Here is a 19,814-nt window from a genome sequence, read left to right on the forward strand (position 1 = left end):
TGTCATCTTTAACCTTATTCCTTTTGGAAATCAGGTCATCTTTTACTCGCTTAGCTATTCACAGTAACAGAAATTTTGACCGGGGATGACCAAGCTCTTGCATGCCACTGTACTTCAATGTCAGTGTGTAACCCAGGCCAACATCTCCAAGCTGCGCTGAGGGGACGCTGCGTGGTGGAGTGATTGTTTACTGATAAGCTACTAAATTGAAGGCCCTGATTTTGTTCTGTGAGTTCGGATGGACATTGAAGGCAATCTGCAGAGAGCTCTCCTATTAAGTCTGTCTTTGTTCAATCATATCAGGACTAAGTGGTGACGGAAAGGAAGTTTTTTTATACTTATTACTGGTTTTCACTACACATCCTGTTAAACCATTCCACCTGATGAGAGAGTCAGCACCATAGGGAGACCACTTCAAACTTCACAGGGCACCCTGGTTTACTTACAACAAGCTGCAGGTGCAAGCAAACGATGCATTTTTAAACGTATTTAAATGTTATCGTGGTGAAGAGCCATTGCAATCTGCACAAAGTGAGGTACCACAGGAGCACATCTAAGGACAGCAAAATATTCCATGTGTGGTTCTACTGTTTAATATGAGTTGGGCAGTTCACAGTTCCTTGTCAGATAGTCCAATTGATTTCTACCTGGATAGGAAGTTGGAACTGCTACTTAACTATCCTAAGGAAAAGATGGAACAATGGGAAAACATCCCAATATATTGTAGTTAATACATCCTAATCTATCAGCATCTGGTAAACTTCTTCTGCACCCTTTCCAAAACCTCTACTTCTTGAATGTCATGGAGGTGACCAAAACTGCATACACATTAGCTTCATTTTCTATTCATAGGATCAGAATACTCCAGCGCAGAAACAGGCCCTTTGGCCCATCTAGTCTGTTCCGAACCATTTAAATGGCCTAGTCCCATTGACCTGCAATCAGACCATAGTTCTTCATACCTCTCCCACCCATGTACTTATCCAATTTCTCTTAGATGTTGAGATCGAATCTACGTCCACCACTTCTGCTGACAGCTCGTTCCCTCTGAGTGAACAAGTTCTCCCTCATGTTCTTCTTAAACATTTCACCCTTAATCCGTGAGCCCTAGTTGTAGTCTCACCCAAACTCAGTGGAACAATGCTGCCTGGCCTGCTGCGTTCACCAGCAACTTTGATGTGTGTTGCTTGAATTTCCAGCATCTGCAGAATTCTTCGTGTCAGTGGAACAAGCTTGCTTGCATTTACCCTGTCTATACCTGTCATAATTTTGTATACCTCTATCAAATCTCCCCTCATTCTCCTACACTCCATGGAATAAAGTACTAAACTAGGGTTAGGGTTAGTAAGTTGTGGCATGCTGTGATGGCGTGGAAGTGTGACGTTCCCAGCACAATCCTGGCTGACTTGATTTGATGCAAATGACACGTTGCAATGTGTATGCTTCAATATTTCAATGTGATAAATAAAACTAATCTTTCTCTTTAAAGCTGAAATTATTGACTAAAGCTGAGCAGCAAGGGGAAGTAACAGATTGTGAAATTACTAACAATACATTAATTTGATCAATTAGTCTTAAATATTGCAATCGATGCACATATGCCGGGTTATAAATCTAGGTTTAAACAAAGCATAATAATTGGGATGTGGTTCACGTCTGTGTGCAGATAATAGAGATCATGCCATATGAAACATTTACTTCATCAGTGGCCAGACTGTGACCTTCTTTAACACACTGTAGTGGACAGTTATGAAGGTTACAACTTTAAAAGATGTACTGGCATCGGAGATGGTCCAGAGAGGTTTACGAGAGTGACAATAGAAGTGTTTGATGGCTCCGGGTCTGTATACACTGGAGTTTCTAAGGATGAGGGGGGAGTTTATTGAAACACACTAAATATTGAAAGGCCTGGATAGAGTGGATAAGAGGGTGGTCCCAATAGTAGGAGAATCCAACAGCCTCAGAAAAGGACATTCCTATATCACATAGACGAGGAGGCATTTCTTCAGCTGGAGTATAGAAAAATCGATGGAACTCACTGCCCCAGATAACTGTGGAGGCCACGTCATTGAGTATATGCAAAGCAATGGTTGACAGGTTCTTTATTAGTAAGGGTGCCAATGGTTATGGGGAGAAGGAAGGAGACTGAGGGAAAATGAATCAGGCATGATCAAAAGACAGAGCAGACAATGGGCTGAATGGCCTAATTCTGATCCTACCTCCTATGGTCTATGATATATTGTAACAGGATCAACTGGAAAAGTGGATCCAGGAATGGCAGTTGGAGTTGAACTTAGACATTTGTAGGAGATAGTCAGGATAAGCATGTGAAGGGAAGGGAAAGAGCAAAAGCTGGCAAGTGACAGGTGGATCCAGGTGACAAGAGGTGATACTGGCCATCTCCCCACTCTCGTTCAGTGCAGATAAAACACGTTGAGCCAAAATGCCAACTGTCTGTTTCCCTCCATAGACACTGCCTGATCCACTCCAAAATGCTGCTTTTTGTTCCAAATTCCGGTATATTGATCAACCACTCTATCTAGCGCCCCCCCCCCCCCCCCACCATCTGTTACCCCATCTCTGCACTTTAAACCACAATTTTATAATATTGTTTAAATTGTAAATACCTACTGGCATTTATGTACAGTATATATGCACATTTTATTTCATATCTGTACTTTAAAATCTAACTTTATTATATAAATCTTGTTCTTTATAATTGGTGAATGTTTTCCTTGTTGCACGATGCATCCTAGCAAGCACACCACAGCACTTTCCTAATATTTGTCAATGGATTTGGTGAATAAAGTTGATCCTTCATCCTTGATCCTTGTAAACGTGAGGGATTCTGCAGTTGATGAAAGATGGCGCAGGTGCAAAAATGGATATGCTTTACAGGCAACTTAAAAAACTTCTAAATTTACTTCTTCTGAACTACTCTCACTACAATCCGCAGTCTGTAATTTCCCCTTAAGTAACGTACTTCTGAACTATCTTAATGAACTAGCAATGCCATGATCTTCTGAAGAACTTGATGTACTTAACTCTCAAGAGAACACTGATACAACCTTTAAGTGGATAAAGGTACAATGAGAGGGAGAAGAAAAGGACTCCAAACTAGATGAAAATGTCAGAGAATGTAAGTTCCTCTACCCAGTAACATGTTAGCAGATGTACAGTCACTGGAGAACAAGATTGAGGACCTAAGGGCATGATTGCTGCATCACAGGGAAAAGAGACTACAAGACTAGAGAACTATAAGACATAGGTGCAGAATTAAGCAATTCAGCCCATTGCATCTGCTCCATCATTCCATTATGGCTGATTTATTATCTCTCTCAACCCCATTCTCCTGCCTTTTCCCAGTAACCATTGACACCCTGATTAGTCAAGAATCTATCAACCTCCACCTTAAGTATGCCCAATGGCCTGGCATGCAAAATACTTAAAAAGTTCATCTGCCGTTTCCTTTTTCCCACTACTACCTCTCCTGCATCATATTCCAGTGCTGTCATATCCACTCTCATCTTTCTTTTATTCTTCATATATCTGAAAAAATGTTCTATGTTCTCTTTTATATTATTGGCTAGCTTACCGGTCATATTCCATTTTTTTCCCACTTTATGGCTTTTTAGTTGCTTTCTGTTGGTTTTTAAAAGCATCCCAATCGTCTAACTTCCCACTAATTTTTGCTATATTATACATCCTCTCTTTTGTGTACATGTTGTCTTTGACTTCCCTTGTCAACCATAAGGTTCTGAACTTGAAGAGGGGTAACTTTGAAGGTATGAGACGTGAATTAGCTAAGATAGACTGGCAAATGACACTTAAAGGATTGACGGTGGATATGCAATGGCAAGCATTTAAAGATTGCATGGATGAACTACAACAATTGTTCATCCCAGTTTGGCAAAAGAATAAATCAAGGAAGGTAGTGCACCCGTGGCTGACAAGAGAAATTAGGGATAGTATCAATTCCAAAGAAGAAGCATACAAATTAGCCAGAGAAAGTGGCTCACCTGAGGACTGGGAGAAATTCAGAGTTCAGCAGAGGAGGACAAAGGGCTTAATTAGGAAGGGGACAAAAGATTATGAGAGAAAACTGGCAGGGAACATAAAAACGGACTGTAAAAGCTTTTATAGATATGTAAAAAGGAAAAGACTGGTAAAGACAAATGTAGGTCCCCTACAGACAGAAACAGGTGAATTGATTATGGGGAGCAAGGACATGGCAGACCAATTGAATAATTACTTTGGTTCTGTCTTCACTAAGGAGGACATAAATAATCTTTCAGAAATAGTAGGGGACAGAGGGTCCAGTGAGATGGAGGAACTGAGCGAAATACATGTTAGTAGGGAAGTGGTGTTAGGTAAATTGAAGGGATTGAAGGCAGATAAATCCCCAGGGCCAGATGGTCTGCATCCTAGAGTGCTTAAGGAAGTAGCCCAAGAAATAGTGGATGCATTAGTGATAATTTTTCAAAACTTGTTAGATTCTGGACTAGTTCCTGAGGATTGGAGGGTGGCTAATGTAACCTCACTTTTTTAAAAAGGAGGGAGAGAGAAACCGGGGAATTATAGACCGGTTAGCCTAACGTCGGTGGTGGGGAAACTGCTGGAGTCAGTTATCAAAGATGTGATAACAGCACATTTGGAAAGCGGTGAAATCATCGGACAAAGTCAGCATGGATTTGTGAAAGGAAAATCATGTCTGACGAATCTCATAGAATTTTTTGAGGATGTAACTGGTGGAGTGGATAGGGGAGAACCAGTGGATGTGGTATATTTGGATTTTCAAAAGGCTTTTGACAAGGTCCCACACAGGAGATTAGTGTGCAAACTTAAAGCACACGGTATTGGGGGTAAGGTATTGATGTGGATGGAGAATTGGTTAGCAGACAGGAAGCAAAGAGTGGGAATAAACGGGACCTTTTCAGAATGGCAGGCAGTGACTAGTGGGTTACCGCAAGGCTCAGTGCTGGGACCCCAGTTGTTTACAATATATATTAATGACTTGGATGAGGGAATTAAATGCAGCATCTCCAAGTTTGCGGATGACACAAAGCTGGGTGGTAGTGTTAGCTGTGAGGAGGATGCTAAGAGGATGCAGGGTGACTTGGATAGGTTGGGTGAGTGGGCAAATTCATGGCAGATGCAATTTAATGTGGATAAATGTGAAGTTATCCACTTTGGTGGCAAAAATAGGAAAACAGATTATTATCTGAATGGTGGCCGATTAGGAAAAGGGGAGGTGCAACGAGACCTGGGTGTCATTATACACCAGTCATTGAAAGTGGGCATGCAGGTACAGCAGGCGGTGAAAAAGGCGAATGGTATGCTGGCATTTATAGCGAGAGGATTCGAGTACAGGAGCAGGGAGGTATTACTGCAGTTGTACAAGGCCTTGGTGAGATCACACCTGGAGTATTGTGTGCAGTTTTGGTCCCCTAATCTGAGGAGAGACATCCTTGCTATAGAGTTAGTGCAAAGAAGGTTCACCAGATTGATTCCTGGGATGGCAGGACTTTCATATGAAGAAAGACTGGATGAACTGGGCTTGTACTCGTTGGAATTTAGAAGATTGAGGGGGGATCTGATTGAAACGTATAAAGTCCTAAAGGGATTGGACAGGCTAGATGCAGGAAGATTGTTCCCGATGTTGGGGAAGTCCAGAACAAGGGGTCACAGTTTGAGGATAAAGGGGAAGCCTTTTAGGACCGAGATTAGGAAAAACTTCTTCACACAGAGAGTGGTGAATCTGTGGAATTCTCTGCCACAGGAAACAGTTGAGGCCAGTTCATTGGCTATATTTAAGAGGGAGTTAGATACGACCCTTGTGACTACGGGGGTCAGGGGTTATGGAGGGAAGGCTGGGGCGGGGTTCTGAGTTGGATGATCAGCTCTGATCATAATAAATGGCGGTGCAGGCTCGAAGGACCGAATGGCCTACTCCTGCACCTATTTTCTATGTTTCTATAATTACCTGATCCTCCCTTTCAAATACTTTTTCTATCTCCCATTGTAATTTGTAGCCCACATCCTGGCTACTGTTCAGAGACCTGTATATAACTCCCATCAGGGTCTTTTTACACTTGCAGTTCTTTAACTCGACCCACGAGGATTCTACATCTTCCAATCCCATGTCACCTCTTTCTAAGGATTTTATTTTATTTGTTGCCAATAGAGCCATGCCGCTCTCTCTACCTACCTGCCTGTCCTTTTGATATAATGTGTATCCTTGGATGTTAAGCTCCCAACTATGAACTTCTTTCAGCCACATTTCAGTGCCCATAAGGTCACACCTGTCAATCTCCAAGTGCGCTACAAGATAATCTGCCTTATTCCATATACTGCATGCATTCAAATTTAACACCTCATCCTGTATTCTTCGCCCTTTTTGATTTTAGCCCCCGTAACACTCTAACTCATTCCACTGACAGCAATTTTAGCCTATCATCTGCCTGTCCTTCCTCACAGTCTTACTACACACTGCCTCCGCTTGTACACCAACTGCCCCATCCTCAGCCCTATTATTCTGGTTCCAAACCCCATGTCAAATTAGTTTAAACCCTCCCCAAAGGCATTAGCAAACCGGCCCGCAAGGATCTTGCTCACCCTTGTGTTCAGGTGTAACCATTCCCTGGAAGAGATCCTAATGATCCAGAAATCTGAGTGAAATATTGCCTCCTGCACCAGTTGCTCAGCCATGCATTCATCTGCCAAATCATCCTATTCTTACCCTCACTGGCACGTGGCACAGGCATGAATCCAGAGAATACTACCATGGGGGTCCTGCTTTTGGCTTTCTACTTTATTCTCTAAATTTTCTCTTCAGAGCCTCTTCCCTTTTCCTACCTATGCAACCTGTGCCAATATGAACTATGACTTCTGGCTGTTCACCCTCCCCCCCTCAGAATACTGTGGACCCAATCCCTGACCCTGGCACGAGGGAGGCATCTGGGTGTCTCTTTCATGTATAAGGAATCTTCTGTCTGCTCCTCTAATTATGGAATCCTCTATCACTACTTCGGTATTCTTCTCCTCTCTTCCCTTCTGAGCCACAGAGACAGACTCGGTGCCAGAAATCAGGTTATTGCAGCTTCCTCTAGTAGATTGTTTCCCCCTCCCACCCCCCACAAAAGTATTCAAAGCAGTGTACTTATTATCGAGGGGAATAGACATGGCTAACTCAAGACACACTGGACTTGGCAATAAGACCCAATGGCTTCTTGATACATATGATGGACTGGACTCCTAATTCAGGGAAGTTAAATATGGGGTTTGTGTTTTATGATGAACTCTTTGTGGTGCATGGACACAAGTGGGCTTGTCACAATCCTGTTCTCCCAACCTGGAAGATCTAATGATTAGATGCTGACCGTTCTACTTACTAAGAGAGTCTTCGCTATGACCCTGACCAAAATTTCCATACTGCCAAGAGCCCATGTTAAGCAGGCACCTAAGGTACTGAGTGTGCAATCAGCAAACAGGAGACAGCCTAACCCCAATGCCTTTCAAATCATTGTTGGGGACTTCAGTCCAGCTTGTTTGAAGAAATCTCTGCAGAATTATCAATATGTACCTGCAGCACAAGGGGTTCCAGCACACTCGATCATTGTTATACTACAATTAGGAATGACTACCATTCAATCACCAGAATGCATTTTTGGAACTCTATTGTTCTCCTACCTGTGCAAAGGATGGGGCGAAAGAGCAAGACTCCAGAGATATGGACAACAAAGAGGTGGTCACAGAAGGCAGAGGAGCATCTATCAGATTGCTTTCAGTCAGTGGACTAGAGACTCAGAGGATCAGAACAGACGTGCATTGCCGTCATGGACTTTATAAAACAGTTGTAAATGAGTGTGTCCCACAAAATCATTCAGAATCCTCCTCAACCAGAAGCTCTAGATGAACAATGAGATTCACAATCTGCTGAGGGCCAGATCAGTGGCATTCAGGTGTGGCAGCCTAATGAAAGAGGTCTAGGTACAATCTCCAGAAAGCCATCTAACAAACAAAGTGGCATTTCCAGACCAAACTTGAATCACTTAAGGAAGCTCAATAGCTGTGGCAGGTCTTGAACGCTATCATCTCCGACAAAGTGAAACCAAGTGACCCAGGTGACAACAATGTTTCATTCCCAGATGAACTCAAAGCCTTTTATGCTTGCTTTGACCACCAAAGATATGGAGGCATTGTCATGAACTTCCACAGCCCCCAATGACCCTGTGATTTCAGTCTCTGTGGGCAACATGAGAGCATCCTTTAGGAGTGTGAACCCATGGAAAGCATACAGCCCAGACGCGTCATCAGGCCAAATACAAATGACCTGTGGCTGGATTGTTCCCTGATATCTTTAATCTCTTCCTTCGGCAGTCTGAGGTACCCATCTCTTTCAATCAGGCTTCAGTTTTACTGGTGTCCAAGAAGAACACGGAAACCTGCCTCAATGACTGTCGTCCAGAAGCACTTACATCCGAGATAAATTGCTTTGAGTGATCGGTGATAAAGCATATCAACTCCTGCATGAGAAGCAACTTGAGTCTGCTCCAGTTTGCCTACCAGAGCAACAGTTCAACAGCTGATGTTATTTCATTGACTTTTCACTCAACCCTGGAACACCTGGACAATGAAGGTGCATATATCAATATTTCATTAACTATAACTCTGCATTCAATACTATCATCCCTTCAAAACTAATCAATAAGCTTCATGACCTGGGCCTCAGTAACTCCTTGTGCAAAAGGATCTTCCATTTCCTCAGGTGCAGATCCCGGTCAGTTTGGATTGGCAACAACATCTCCTCTACAACCCCGATCAACACCAGTGCACCACAGGCTTAGCCCCCTGCTCTGCTTGTTTTATACTTGTGACTGTGAGGCCAAGCACAGCTCCAATACCATACTTAATGCCACATTGGGAGGAGGGAGATTAAAAATCTGGCTGAGTGATGCCACAGAAAACTCTCATTCAATGTCACCAAGACCAAGAAGCATACTATGACTTCAGGAGGAGGAAATCGGAGGGTCCATGAGCCAGTCCTCTTCGGGGTATAAGAGGTGGAGAGGGTCAGCAACTTTAAATTCCTTGGAGTTATCATTTCAGAGGATCTGTCCTGTGTCCAGCATGTAAATGCCAATATGAAGAAAGCATGGTTTTTCTTAAAAGTTTGTGAAGATACGACATGTCATTCTAAGCTTTGACAAACTTTTATAGGTAAATGGTGGAGAGCATATTGACTGGTTGCATCATGGACTGGTATTGAAACCACAATGCCCTTGAACACAAAAGCCTACAAACAGTATTCAATGCAGGCCAACCCATCATGGGTTAAGCCCTCCCCACCATTGAGCACATCTATATGGAGTGCTGTCACAGGAAATCAACATCCATTGCCAAGGGCCTCCACTGTCCAGGCCATGCTGTCTTCTTACTGCCGCCATCAGGAAGAATGCACAAGAGCCTCAGAACCCACACCACCAGCCTCAGGAACAGATATTACACCTCAGCCATCAGGCTTTTGAATCATCCCATCACATCACTGAAGAGTTCCCACAATCTGTGGACTCACTTTCAAGGACCCCTCATCTCATATTCTCAATATTTATTGATTATTTATTTTTATTATTATTTATATTTTTTTCTTTCTGTATTTGTATATTTGATATCTATTGCTCATTTGTCTTTTGTCCATCCTGTTTTGGGGTGGTTTTTCGTTGATTCTATTGTGTTTCTTGAATTTACTGTGAATACCCACAAGAAAATGAATCTTAGGGTTATACATTGTGACATATATATTGCACTTTGATAATAAATTTACATTGAACTTTGAACTTAAATCCAGACTTACAAGCAAATTACTGGAGGGACTCTACAAGTCAGGCAGCATTTACAGAGGGAAACAAACAGCCGGTGGTTCAGACTGAAGTATTGACAGGTCCTAATAAAGGGTCTCAGCCTGAAACGACAACTGTCTATTCTCCTCCACAGATGTTGTCAGACCTGTTGAGTTCCTCCAGCATTTCATGTTTGTTGCTCTAGCATCTGAAGGTGGTATAGTGGTGGAATGGTTAGCACAACAATTTACAGGCAACTTGAGTTCAATTCCTGCCACTGCCTTATAAAGTTTATATGTCCTCCCCATGACTCCACGCGTATCCCCCACGTGCCCTGGTCTCCTCCCACAGTCCAACAATACACTGGTTGGTGGGTTAATTGGTCATTGTAAATTGCAACGTGACTAGGCTCGGACTAAATTGTTGGACAGCACGGTTCGAAGGGCCAATAAGGCCTATTCTATGCTGTATCTCAATAGATTAAAAAAATAATAATATGTCACCATGACCAACTAACTAAAGCCCTAGCTGGGATAATTTTGAAGGAGCATTGTTTCTGTCAGTATTCAATCTTCATTCAATGGCATTGAAAAGCATAATCTACATTCATGAGGGCACGCCGTACAAATTAGTTATCACATTTCCTGAGTTGCAATACTTAAATAAAATACTTTCATTAGCTATAAAGTGCATTAGGATCTTTAAGATGTCCTGAAGGAAATGTAACAGCTGCTACATAACTTTATACCTTTCTCTCAGTAATGAGATCAATTTAATCATGCTTTCTTATAGTTGTGAAGGGGTGGTAGAATTCATCCTGGCCTCTGTCCATACTCACTTCTTTTCTTGGTGTATTGCCATGGGATTAACCACATCCTCTTCAGCAGTCTGACAGAATCTCAGTTCATCAACACCTCAAACTGTGAACCATTCACAACTCCCCACCTCGATGTCACATTAGGTTTTGTGTGCATGGAGTGGGACAAGATGATTTGAAAGTATTTTTAAGGTTACAAACAGGGCTGTTCATTTGGTGTACACCATCTGTAACTGGGGAAGCCAGGACTTATAGACAAAATAGAGCAATACGTTTTACTAAATTCAGTGCTCAATCTTTATTTCCTAGTGGTTTGAAGGAAGTGGATGTGCAGACAGTGAAAGCCCTGGGTAATATCTTCCAGAATGGATCCCAAGGTTCGATGATGGAAAATGTAGGAAAGCAGGGAGAGAGGAAACAGGGAGCCATGGATGTGATCACCCCAATAGAATGTACATTGAATTTTCTAACTTAAGATAACCCTTACCCCGATGCCCATCTCCTATCCCTTCTGATCTTCTAAAGTTCTCCACCCTCTTATATTCCATATCCTTCCCTGGCCCATTGATCCATAAGACCACAAGACATAGGAGCAGAATTAGGCCATTGGACTCTGTTATTTCCTCATAGTTGATTTATTATCCCCCTCAACCTCATTCTTCTGCCTTCGCTCCATAATCTTTGATGCTCTAGCTAACCAAGAACCTATCAATCTCTGCTTTAAATATAGTCAATGACTTGGCCTTGACAGTTGTCTGTGGCAATGAATTCCACAGATTCACCACTCTCTGGCTAAAGAAATTCCTTCTCATCTCTGTTTTAAATTGATGCCCTTCTATTCTGAGGCTGTGCCCTCTGGTCCTAGACTGACCCATGATAGGAAACATCCTCTTTACATCCAATCTGTAAAGGACTTTCAATATTCATGAGGTTTCAATGAGATCCCCCATCATTCTTCTAAATTCCAGTGAGTACAGGCCCAGAGCTATCAAAAGTTCATCAGACATTAATGCTTTCATTCCCAGAATCATTCTTGTGAACCTCATCTGGAACTTCTCCAAAGCAAGTACATCTTTTCTTAGATAAGGGGCCCAAAACTGCTCACAGCACTCCCAAGTGTAGTCTAGCCAAACATTTAAAAAGTCTCCGCATCACATCCTTGTTCTTATATTCCACTCCTCTCAAAATAAATGCCAACATAGCATTTGCCTTCCTTACCACCAACTCAACCTCCAAGGTAACCTTCAGGGAATCATGCACAAGGATTCCCAAGTCACTTGTCACCTCAGATTTTTGAATTCTCTCCTTATTTAGAAAATAGTCTATATCTTTATTCCTTCTACGAAAGTGTATGACCATACACTGTCCAAAACTATGTTCCATCTGCCACTTACACGTCTATTCTCCCAAGCAGTCCAATCCTTCTGCAGACACCCTGCTTCCTCAACTCCACCTGACCATCCGACCACCTTTGTTTCATCTGAAAACTTGGCCACAAAGCCATCAATTTTGTCATCCTAATCATTGACATAATATGAAAAGAATCAGTTCTAATACTGACTCCTGTGGAAAACTACTTGTCACCAGCAGCCAACCAGAATATGCCCCCTTTGTTCGCACTCTTTGCCTCCAGCCAGTCAGCCAATCTTCTGTCAGTGCAAGTACTTTTCCTGTAATACCATGAGTTTTTATCTTGTTAAACAAACTCATGTGCAGCGGCACCTTATAAAGGACCTTCTGAAAATCCAAATTAACGCCATCCACTGACCTTTTTTTGTCTATCCTGCTTGTTATTTCCTCAGAGAATTCCGACAGATTTGTCAGGCAAGACTTCCCCTTAAGGAAACCTGCTGACTTTGGTCTATTTTATCATGTGCCTCCAAGTATCCTGGAAGCTCACCCATAGTAATAGACTCCACTATCCTCCTAACCACCGAAGTCAGGCGAGGTGGAGCCCCTCCACCCAACCTGCTTTCCTCCACATGTCACCGACACACCTTCCTCACAGAGTCTCTTTGTTCTTTGTTCCACCTGGCTCCATCTGCCCCTCATTTCCAACTACATCTAGGTCCCCCTATCACCCACCATTACTACCCATACAGAATACTTCATGTCAAGTCACGAGACAAGGTTCCAGGCATACCGATTCTGTCCGAGTTACATCTCCCCAGTTCTTACACATTACTGAAGGAATCACAGACCTGATGAGCAGGGCAAGTCTGAAGAACGTAAGTGGCAAGGGTAGCAAAGCAGCAACTTTACGGGAAAGGTAGCCCTCTTCTCATTGCTACTGTCAGGGAGGAGGTACAGGAACCTGAAGACCTACATTTGACATTTTAGGAACAGCTTCTTCCCCTCTGCCACCTGATTTCTGAATGAACAATCAATGCATGAACAGTACTTCACTGTTTTTGTTCACTTTTTGCACTAATTTTAATTTTTAATATTTCTTATTGTAATTTATAGTATATATTATGCTTTGCTCTGTACTTCTTCCATAAAACAACAAATTTCACAGCATATGTCAATGATAATAAACCTGATTCTGATTATGATTATGAACAGACTAAGGGTAAATGATCATATGGTATACAGAAAATGGATTCAAAGACTCTCCAAAGACATCCCTGAGGAATTTTAACATTGACACATTCCACTGGGAACAAACATTGGATCATCTTGTTTAGCATACCCACACAAAAACAGTGCTCATCTGTATGAAGAAACTAGAAACGAGAAAGCAAAGAGGAAAAAAGAATCCCGAGAATCAAAAGTCACCTATGCTACAGCACCCTTATATTTCTGTCACGTGTATGAAAGCAACACAAAAAAAAAATGCTGGAGAGCTCAGGAGGTCAGGCAACATAAGACCATAAGACATAGGAGCAGAATTAGGCCATCTAGCCCATCGAGTCTGCTCCGCTATTCAATCATGGCTTATCCTTTTTTTTAATCTCCTCCTCAACCCCAGTTTTCGGCCTTCTCCCCGTAACCTTTGATGCCATGTCCAATCAAAAACCTATCAATCTCTGCCTTAAATATACCAACGACCTGGCCTCCACAGCTGCATGTGGCAACAAATTCCACAAATTCACCACCCTTTGGCTAAAGAAATTGTGTCGCATCTCTGTTTTGAAAGGGCACCCCCCCACCCCTCATCCTGAGGCAGTGCCTTCTTGTACTAGACTCTCCCACCATGGGAAACATCCTTTCCACATCTGCTCTGTCTGGGCCTTTCAACATTGGAAAGGTTTCAATGGGATCACCCTTCATCCTTCTGAATTCCAGCGAGTACAGACCCAAAGCCATTAAACGTTCCTCGTATGATAACCCTTTCATTCCTGGAATCATCCTTGTGAACCTCCGCTGGACCCTTTCTGCCAGCACATCCACTCTAAGATGAGGGGCCCAAAACTGTTCACAATACTCAAGGTGAGGCCTCACTAGTGCCTTATAAAACCTCAGCATCACGTCCTTGCTCTTGTATTCTAGACCTCTTGAAATGAATGCTAACATTGCATTTGCCACATCACCGCCGACTCAACCTGCAAGTTAACCATTAGGGTGTTCTGCACAAGGACTCCCAAGTCCCTCTGCCTCTCAGATTCCTGGATTTTCTCCCTGTTTAGAAAAGAGTCCACACTTTTATTTCTACTACCAAAGTGCATGACCATGCATTTTCCAACATTGTATTACGTTTGCCACTTTCTTGCCCATTCTCCTAATCCGTCTAAGTCCTTCTGCATCCTAACCGATTCCTCAACACTACTTGCCCCTCCACCAATCCTCATATCATCTGCAAACTTGGCAACAAAACCATCTATTCCATCATCTAAATCATTTATATACAGCATAAAGAGAAGTTGTCCCAACACCAACCCCTGCGGAACACCGCTGGTCACTGGCAGTCAACCACAAAGGGATCCTTTTATTCCCATTTGCTGCCTCCTACCAGTCACCCAATGCTCTAACAATGTTAGTAACTTCCCTGTAATACCATGGGCTCTTAACTTGGTAAGCAGCCTCATGTGTAGCACTTTGTCAAAGGCCTTCTGAAAGTCTAAATATACAACATCCACTGCATTCCCTTTATTTATCCTACTTGTAATCTCAAAGGATTCCAACAGGTTTGTCAGGCAGGATTTTGCCTGAAGGTAACCATGCTGACTTTATCCTGTCTTGTCCTGTGTCACCAAGTACTCCATCACCTCATCCTTAACAACTAAATTTAACATTTTCCAACCACTAAGGTCAGGCTAACTGGTCTGTAATTTCCTTTCTGCTGCCTTCCTCCTTTCTTAAAGAGTAAAGTGACACTTGTAATTTTCCAGTCCTCTGGCACCATGCTAGAGTCCAATGACTTTGAAAGATCATTAATAATGCCACCACAATCTCTAACACTACCTCTTTCAGAACTCTATGGTGCAGTTCCCCTGGTCATCTATGAAGAGGAATAAACAATCGATGTTTTGGACTGAGACCCTTCATCAGGACTGGAAAGGAAGAGGGAAGAAGCCAGCTTAAGAAGATGGAGAGAAGAGCGAGGAGTACAAGCTAGCAGGTGATAAGTGAAACCAGGTGAGAGGAAGGTGGGTGTGAGGGAGAAGGAAAGTGAAGCAAGCAGATCAGGACTAATGTCAACCGTTTATTCATCTCTATAGATGCTGACTGACTGCTGAGCTCCTCCAGCATTTTGTGTGTTTTGCTGTGGATTTCCTACATCTGCAGAAGCTCTTATGTTTATTATGAATAGGACATCACAGCCTTGCATTTGACTGAATGATGACCAACAACAACAACAGCTACCTCACTTCCTTCTTCCCCCCTCGCAGCTAGCTATCCTTCCTCTCAGCTCTGCATTCTGATGCAGAGTCTCAACCCAAAATGTCAACAATTTCTTTCCCTTCTCTGTTCTGATACCATTCTCAGTTCCAAATGCTCTCCATGCTCACTCTTTTAGCTACCTCCTGTACTTAATAAAGTGTGCCACTGAATATATGATCCTGGTCATCTGCTACTGTAGCCCATGTGTTGCGCATTCAGAAATGCACTCCTGAAAAACCTCTGTTGTAACATGTGGTTAGTAGAGTTACTGTTACATTCTGTCAGCTAGAATCAGTCTGGCCATTCTCCTCTGATCTCACCCATTAGCAAGTCATTTTCACCCACAAAACTGCTGCTCACTGGATATTTTTTTTTCTCATGCCTTTCTGTGTAAGCTCTAGAGACTGTTGTGCATGGAAGTCTCAGGGTATCAGCTGTTTCTGAGATACTCAAACCACCCCATCTGGCACCAACAATCATTTCATGGTCAGTCACAGTCCTACTGAAGACTGAGTGAGAGAGAGTGAAAAAGGAGCAGCTTCAGGTTAGGCCGGTCTTTTTTGGCTGCCAGACACAGTAAGTGTCAGTTGTCAGATGCATAAAATCAACTGCAAATAAAATGAAATTAGGGTCACAAGGAGCAGCCATTGTTGGGGTGAACCAGTAATAGAGTGGGAAGCCTTTGGCTTAACATGCTTTGGCAAGAACAGGCAGAAGCACAGGTAAGAAGCAATTTTTTTCAGTACTGAGTGGTAAGGATGGAATGTTCCTCATGACAGATCTGTGAAATCAAGATACCTGATGGTTTCACTGATGACCACATCCGTGGAAAGTGTACGCAACTTCAAATCCTGACCAAATGGTTCAAGGAGTTGGAGCTGGAGTTGGATGTATTCAGGATCATCTGGGATGCTGAAGACATTATAAATGCGACTTTTGAAGAGGTGGTTACACCCAGTGTACAAGCTTCAGGAGGTAGATAGCTGACCACCAGAGGAGATAAGAGGATTAAGCAGTCAGTGCAGGGTTCCTCTGTGGCCATTTCCTTCAGCAGTAGAATACCTCTTTCGATGCTGCTGTGGGGGTGACCCATCCAGCCGCAGCAGCAGCAGCCAGGCTAATGGCACAGTGAACAGCTGTAAAAGCCACAGAAGATCCTTGGCAAGTACAATTAAAGAGAATTCCAAGGCATTCTGGCTATCCTTGAATGGTTCTGTACCACTCAAGGATAAAGGGGGGAACATTTGCTTGTATGCGGAGAATATGAGTGAGGTACTTCAGGAGTACTTTGCTTCAGTATTTAACAATGAAAAGGATATGGAGGACTGGGAAATCAGTGCAGAGTGAAAAATATATTAGGGCAAGGAGGAGGGAGTGTTGACCTCCTAATGAGTATTAAACTGGATAAGTCCCCAGGGCCCGATGGGATTTACCCTAGGTTATTGAAGGAGGCAAGAGATGAAATTGCTGGGTCCTTGACCAGTGTCTTTGTATCCTCTCTAGCCACAGCAAGTTCCCCAAGGACTGGCAAGTGACTAATATTTTACCTATATTTAAGAAGAGAACAAGGGTAAATCCTGGGAACTATAGACTGTTAAATCTCATGCCAGATGTAGGGATATTGTTGGAGAAAATTCTTAGGAATACAAGCATTTGGAAACCCATGGCCTAAATAAGGATAGCCAGCATAGCTTTGTGCAGGGCACATCATGTTTTACCAACTTGATTGAGTTCTCTGACAAGGTCATGACAGAGATTGATTAAGGTAGGGCAGAGGACGTTGTCTACGTAGATTTCAGTATGTCATTTGACAAAATCCCTCTAGGGAGGCTAATCCAGAAGATTAAGACGCACGGAGTCCACAGTGAATTGGCTGTTTGAATTCAGAACTGGCTTGTACATAGAAGACAGAGGGTAATGATTGAAGGGACTTATTTTAGCTGGAGGTCTGTCGTTAGTAGTATTCCACAGGGATCAGTGCTGGGACTTCTGATGTTTGTGATGTAAATAAATGGCCTGAAGGATAATGTAGGATGGGTTAGCAAGCTTGCAGATGTTACCAAGACTGGTAGAGTTGTGGATCGCCTAGAAGACTGGCAAAGAATACCGCACAGTATAGATCAGTTGCGGATATGGGCACAGAAATGGCAAGTAGAGTTTAATCCAGATAATTATCAGGTTTTTAGCACCTTGGTAGGATAAATACAAGGAGATGATACATTGTCAAAGGCAAGACCTTTAACAATGTTGCTGAGCACAGAAATCTTGGGGCCCCAAGTTCCCAGTTCCATGAAAGTGGCTACACAGGTTGATCGCGTGGTTAGGAAGGCTTATGTAATGCTTGCTTTTATTAGTTGATTCATTAAGTTCAAAAGTCAAGAGATCAGGTTGCAACTTTATATAACTCTGGTTCGGCCACATCTGGAGTATTGCACACAGCTTTGGTCACCCCACTATAGGAAGGATATTGAGGATTTGGAGAGGGTGCAGAAGAGGTTTACCAGGATGCTGCCTGGTTTAGAGAGCATGTGCTATCATGAGAGGCTGGATTAACTTAGGCTGTTTGTTTTCAGCGGTGGAGGCTGACCGGAGATCTGATAAGAAGACATAGATAGATAGACAGACAGGGAGTATCTTTTTCCAAAGGTTGAAATGTCTAATACCAGAGGGCATGCATTGAAGTTGAGAGGGGACAGGTTCAAAGGGGATGTGAGGGTCAAGTTTTTTACTCAGAGAGTTGTGAATCCTGGAATGTGCTGCCTGGTATGGTGGTAGAGGCAAACACATTAGATGCTTTTAAGAGACTTTTAGATAGGCACATGGATATGAGAAAGATGGAGAGGTAAGAACTTTGTGTAGGTAGGAGGGATTCGTTATGGGTTTTTAAATTACTTATTAAATGTTTTGGCAAAGCACTGTGGGCTGAGGATCTGTTCCTATGCTGGACTTTTCTATGTTCCATAACATATCTTCCCCATTCTGATATTTGGTTCAAACAACTGAACCTCTTAACCATCTCTGCATGCTTTTATACATTACGTTGCTGCCATATGATTGGTTGATTAGATATTTACATTAACAAAAAGGCGTACAGGTGGACCTAATAAAGTGGCCACTTAGTGTACGTTGCTATGGCCTGCTCAATATAAAATGAATCTGAAAGCTATTCAGCTCTTTGGTCATGAAAGAAGTCATGATTTCAATCATCATTTCAATTGCTATCATTTTCACCACAACTGCAAAGAAAGTGAAAATAGAGCCATTTTGAAGCTTTAGCAGCATACAAAGTTTGTTTCTGAATTCTTCATATCATTACTTCTCTTGTTACTTTTTCTTGTTAATCCTGGCAGCTAAACCACTTAATAACATACCTATCACAGTCCTGAAGCCCCAATGAAAGATTTGAAACATCCTTTAGCTCACCATCTCTGTGCACTACTGTAGTACTGTTTGAATCCACTGCCTCTGATTAGTTATAAACTGAGGTCCTCATTCAGCCACCTTTTCTAGATACCACAAAACTACCTGGTGAACCATGAATTCTTCCCGGGTATCAAAAACAAAGCAGAATGAGGCAAAAATTGTGTGTGGATATGTGGCATGCTGTGTGAAAAGGAAGCTGAACAGGTTCCATTTAAATAGACAATAGGTGCAGGAGTAGGCCATTCAGCCCTTCAAGCCAGCACCATCATTCACTGTGATCATGGCTGATCATCCACAATCAGTACACTTTTACTGCCTTCTCCCCATATCCCTTGATTCCGCTATCTTTAAGAGCTCTATCTAGCTCTTTTTTGAAAGAATCCAGAGAACTGGCCTCCACTGCCTTCTGAGCAGAGCATTCCACAGAACCACAACCCTCTGTGTGAAAAAGTTTTTCCTCAACTCCATTCTAAATTGTCTACGCCTTATTCTTAAACTGTGGCCTCTGGTTCTGGACTTCCCCAACATCGGGAACATGTTTCCTGCCTCTAGTGTGTCCAATCCCTTAATAATCTTACATGTTTCAATCAGTTCCCCTGTCATCCTTCTAAATTCCAGTGTATACAACCCCAGTCGCTCCAATCTTTCAAGATATGACAGTCCCGCATTCTAGGAATTAACCTCGTGAACCTACGCTGCACTCCCTCAATAGCTAGAATGTCCTTCCTCAAATTTGGAGACCAAAACTGTACACAATATTCCAGGTGTGGTCTCACCAGAACCCTGTACAACTGCAGAAGGACCTCTCTGCTCCTATACTCAATTCCCCTTGTTATGAAGGCCAGCATGCCATTAGCTTTCTTCACTGGCTGCTCTACCTGCATACTTACTTTCAGTGACTGATGAACAAG

This window comes from Mobula birostris, chromosome 21 (assembly GCF_030028105.1).
Source record: "Mobula birostris isolate sMobBir1 chromosome 21, sMobBir1.hap1, whole genome shotgun sequence".
In the NCBI taxonomy this organism is placed as follows: Eukaryota; Metazoa; Chordata; class Chondrichthyes; order Myliobatiformes; family Myliobatidae; genus Mobula; species Mobula birostris.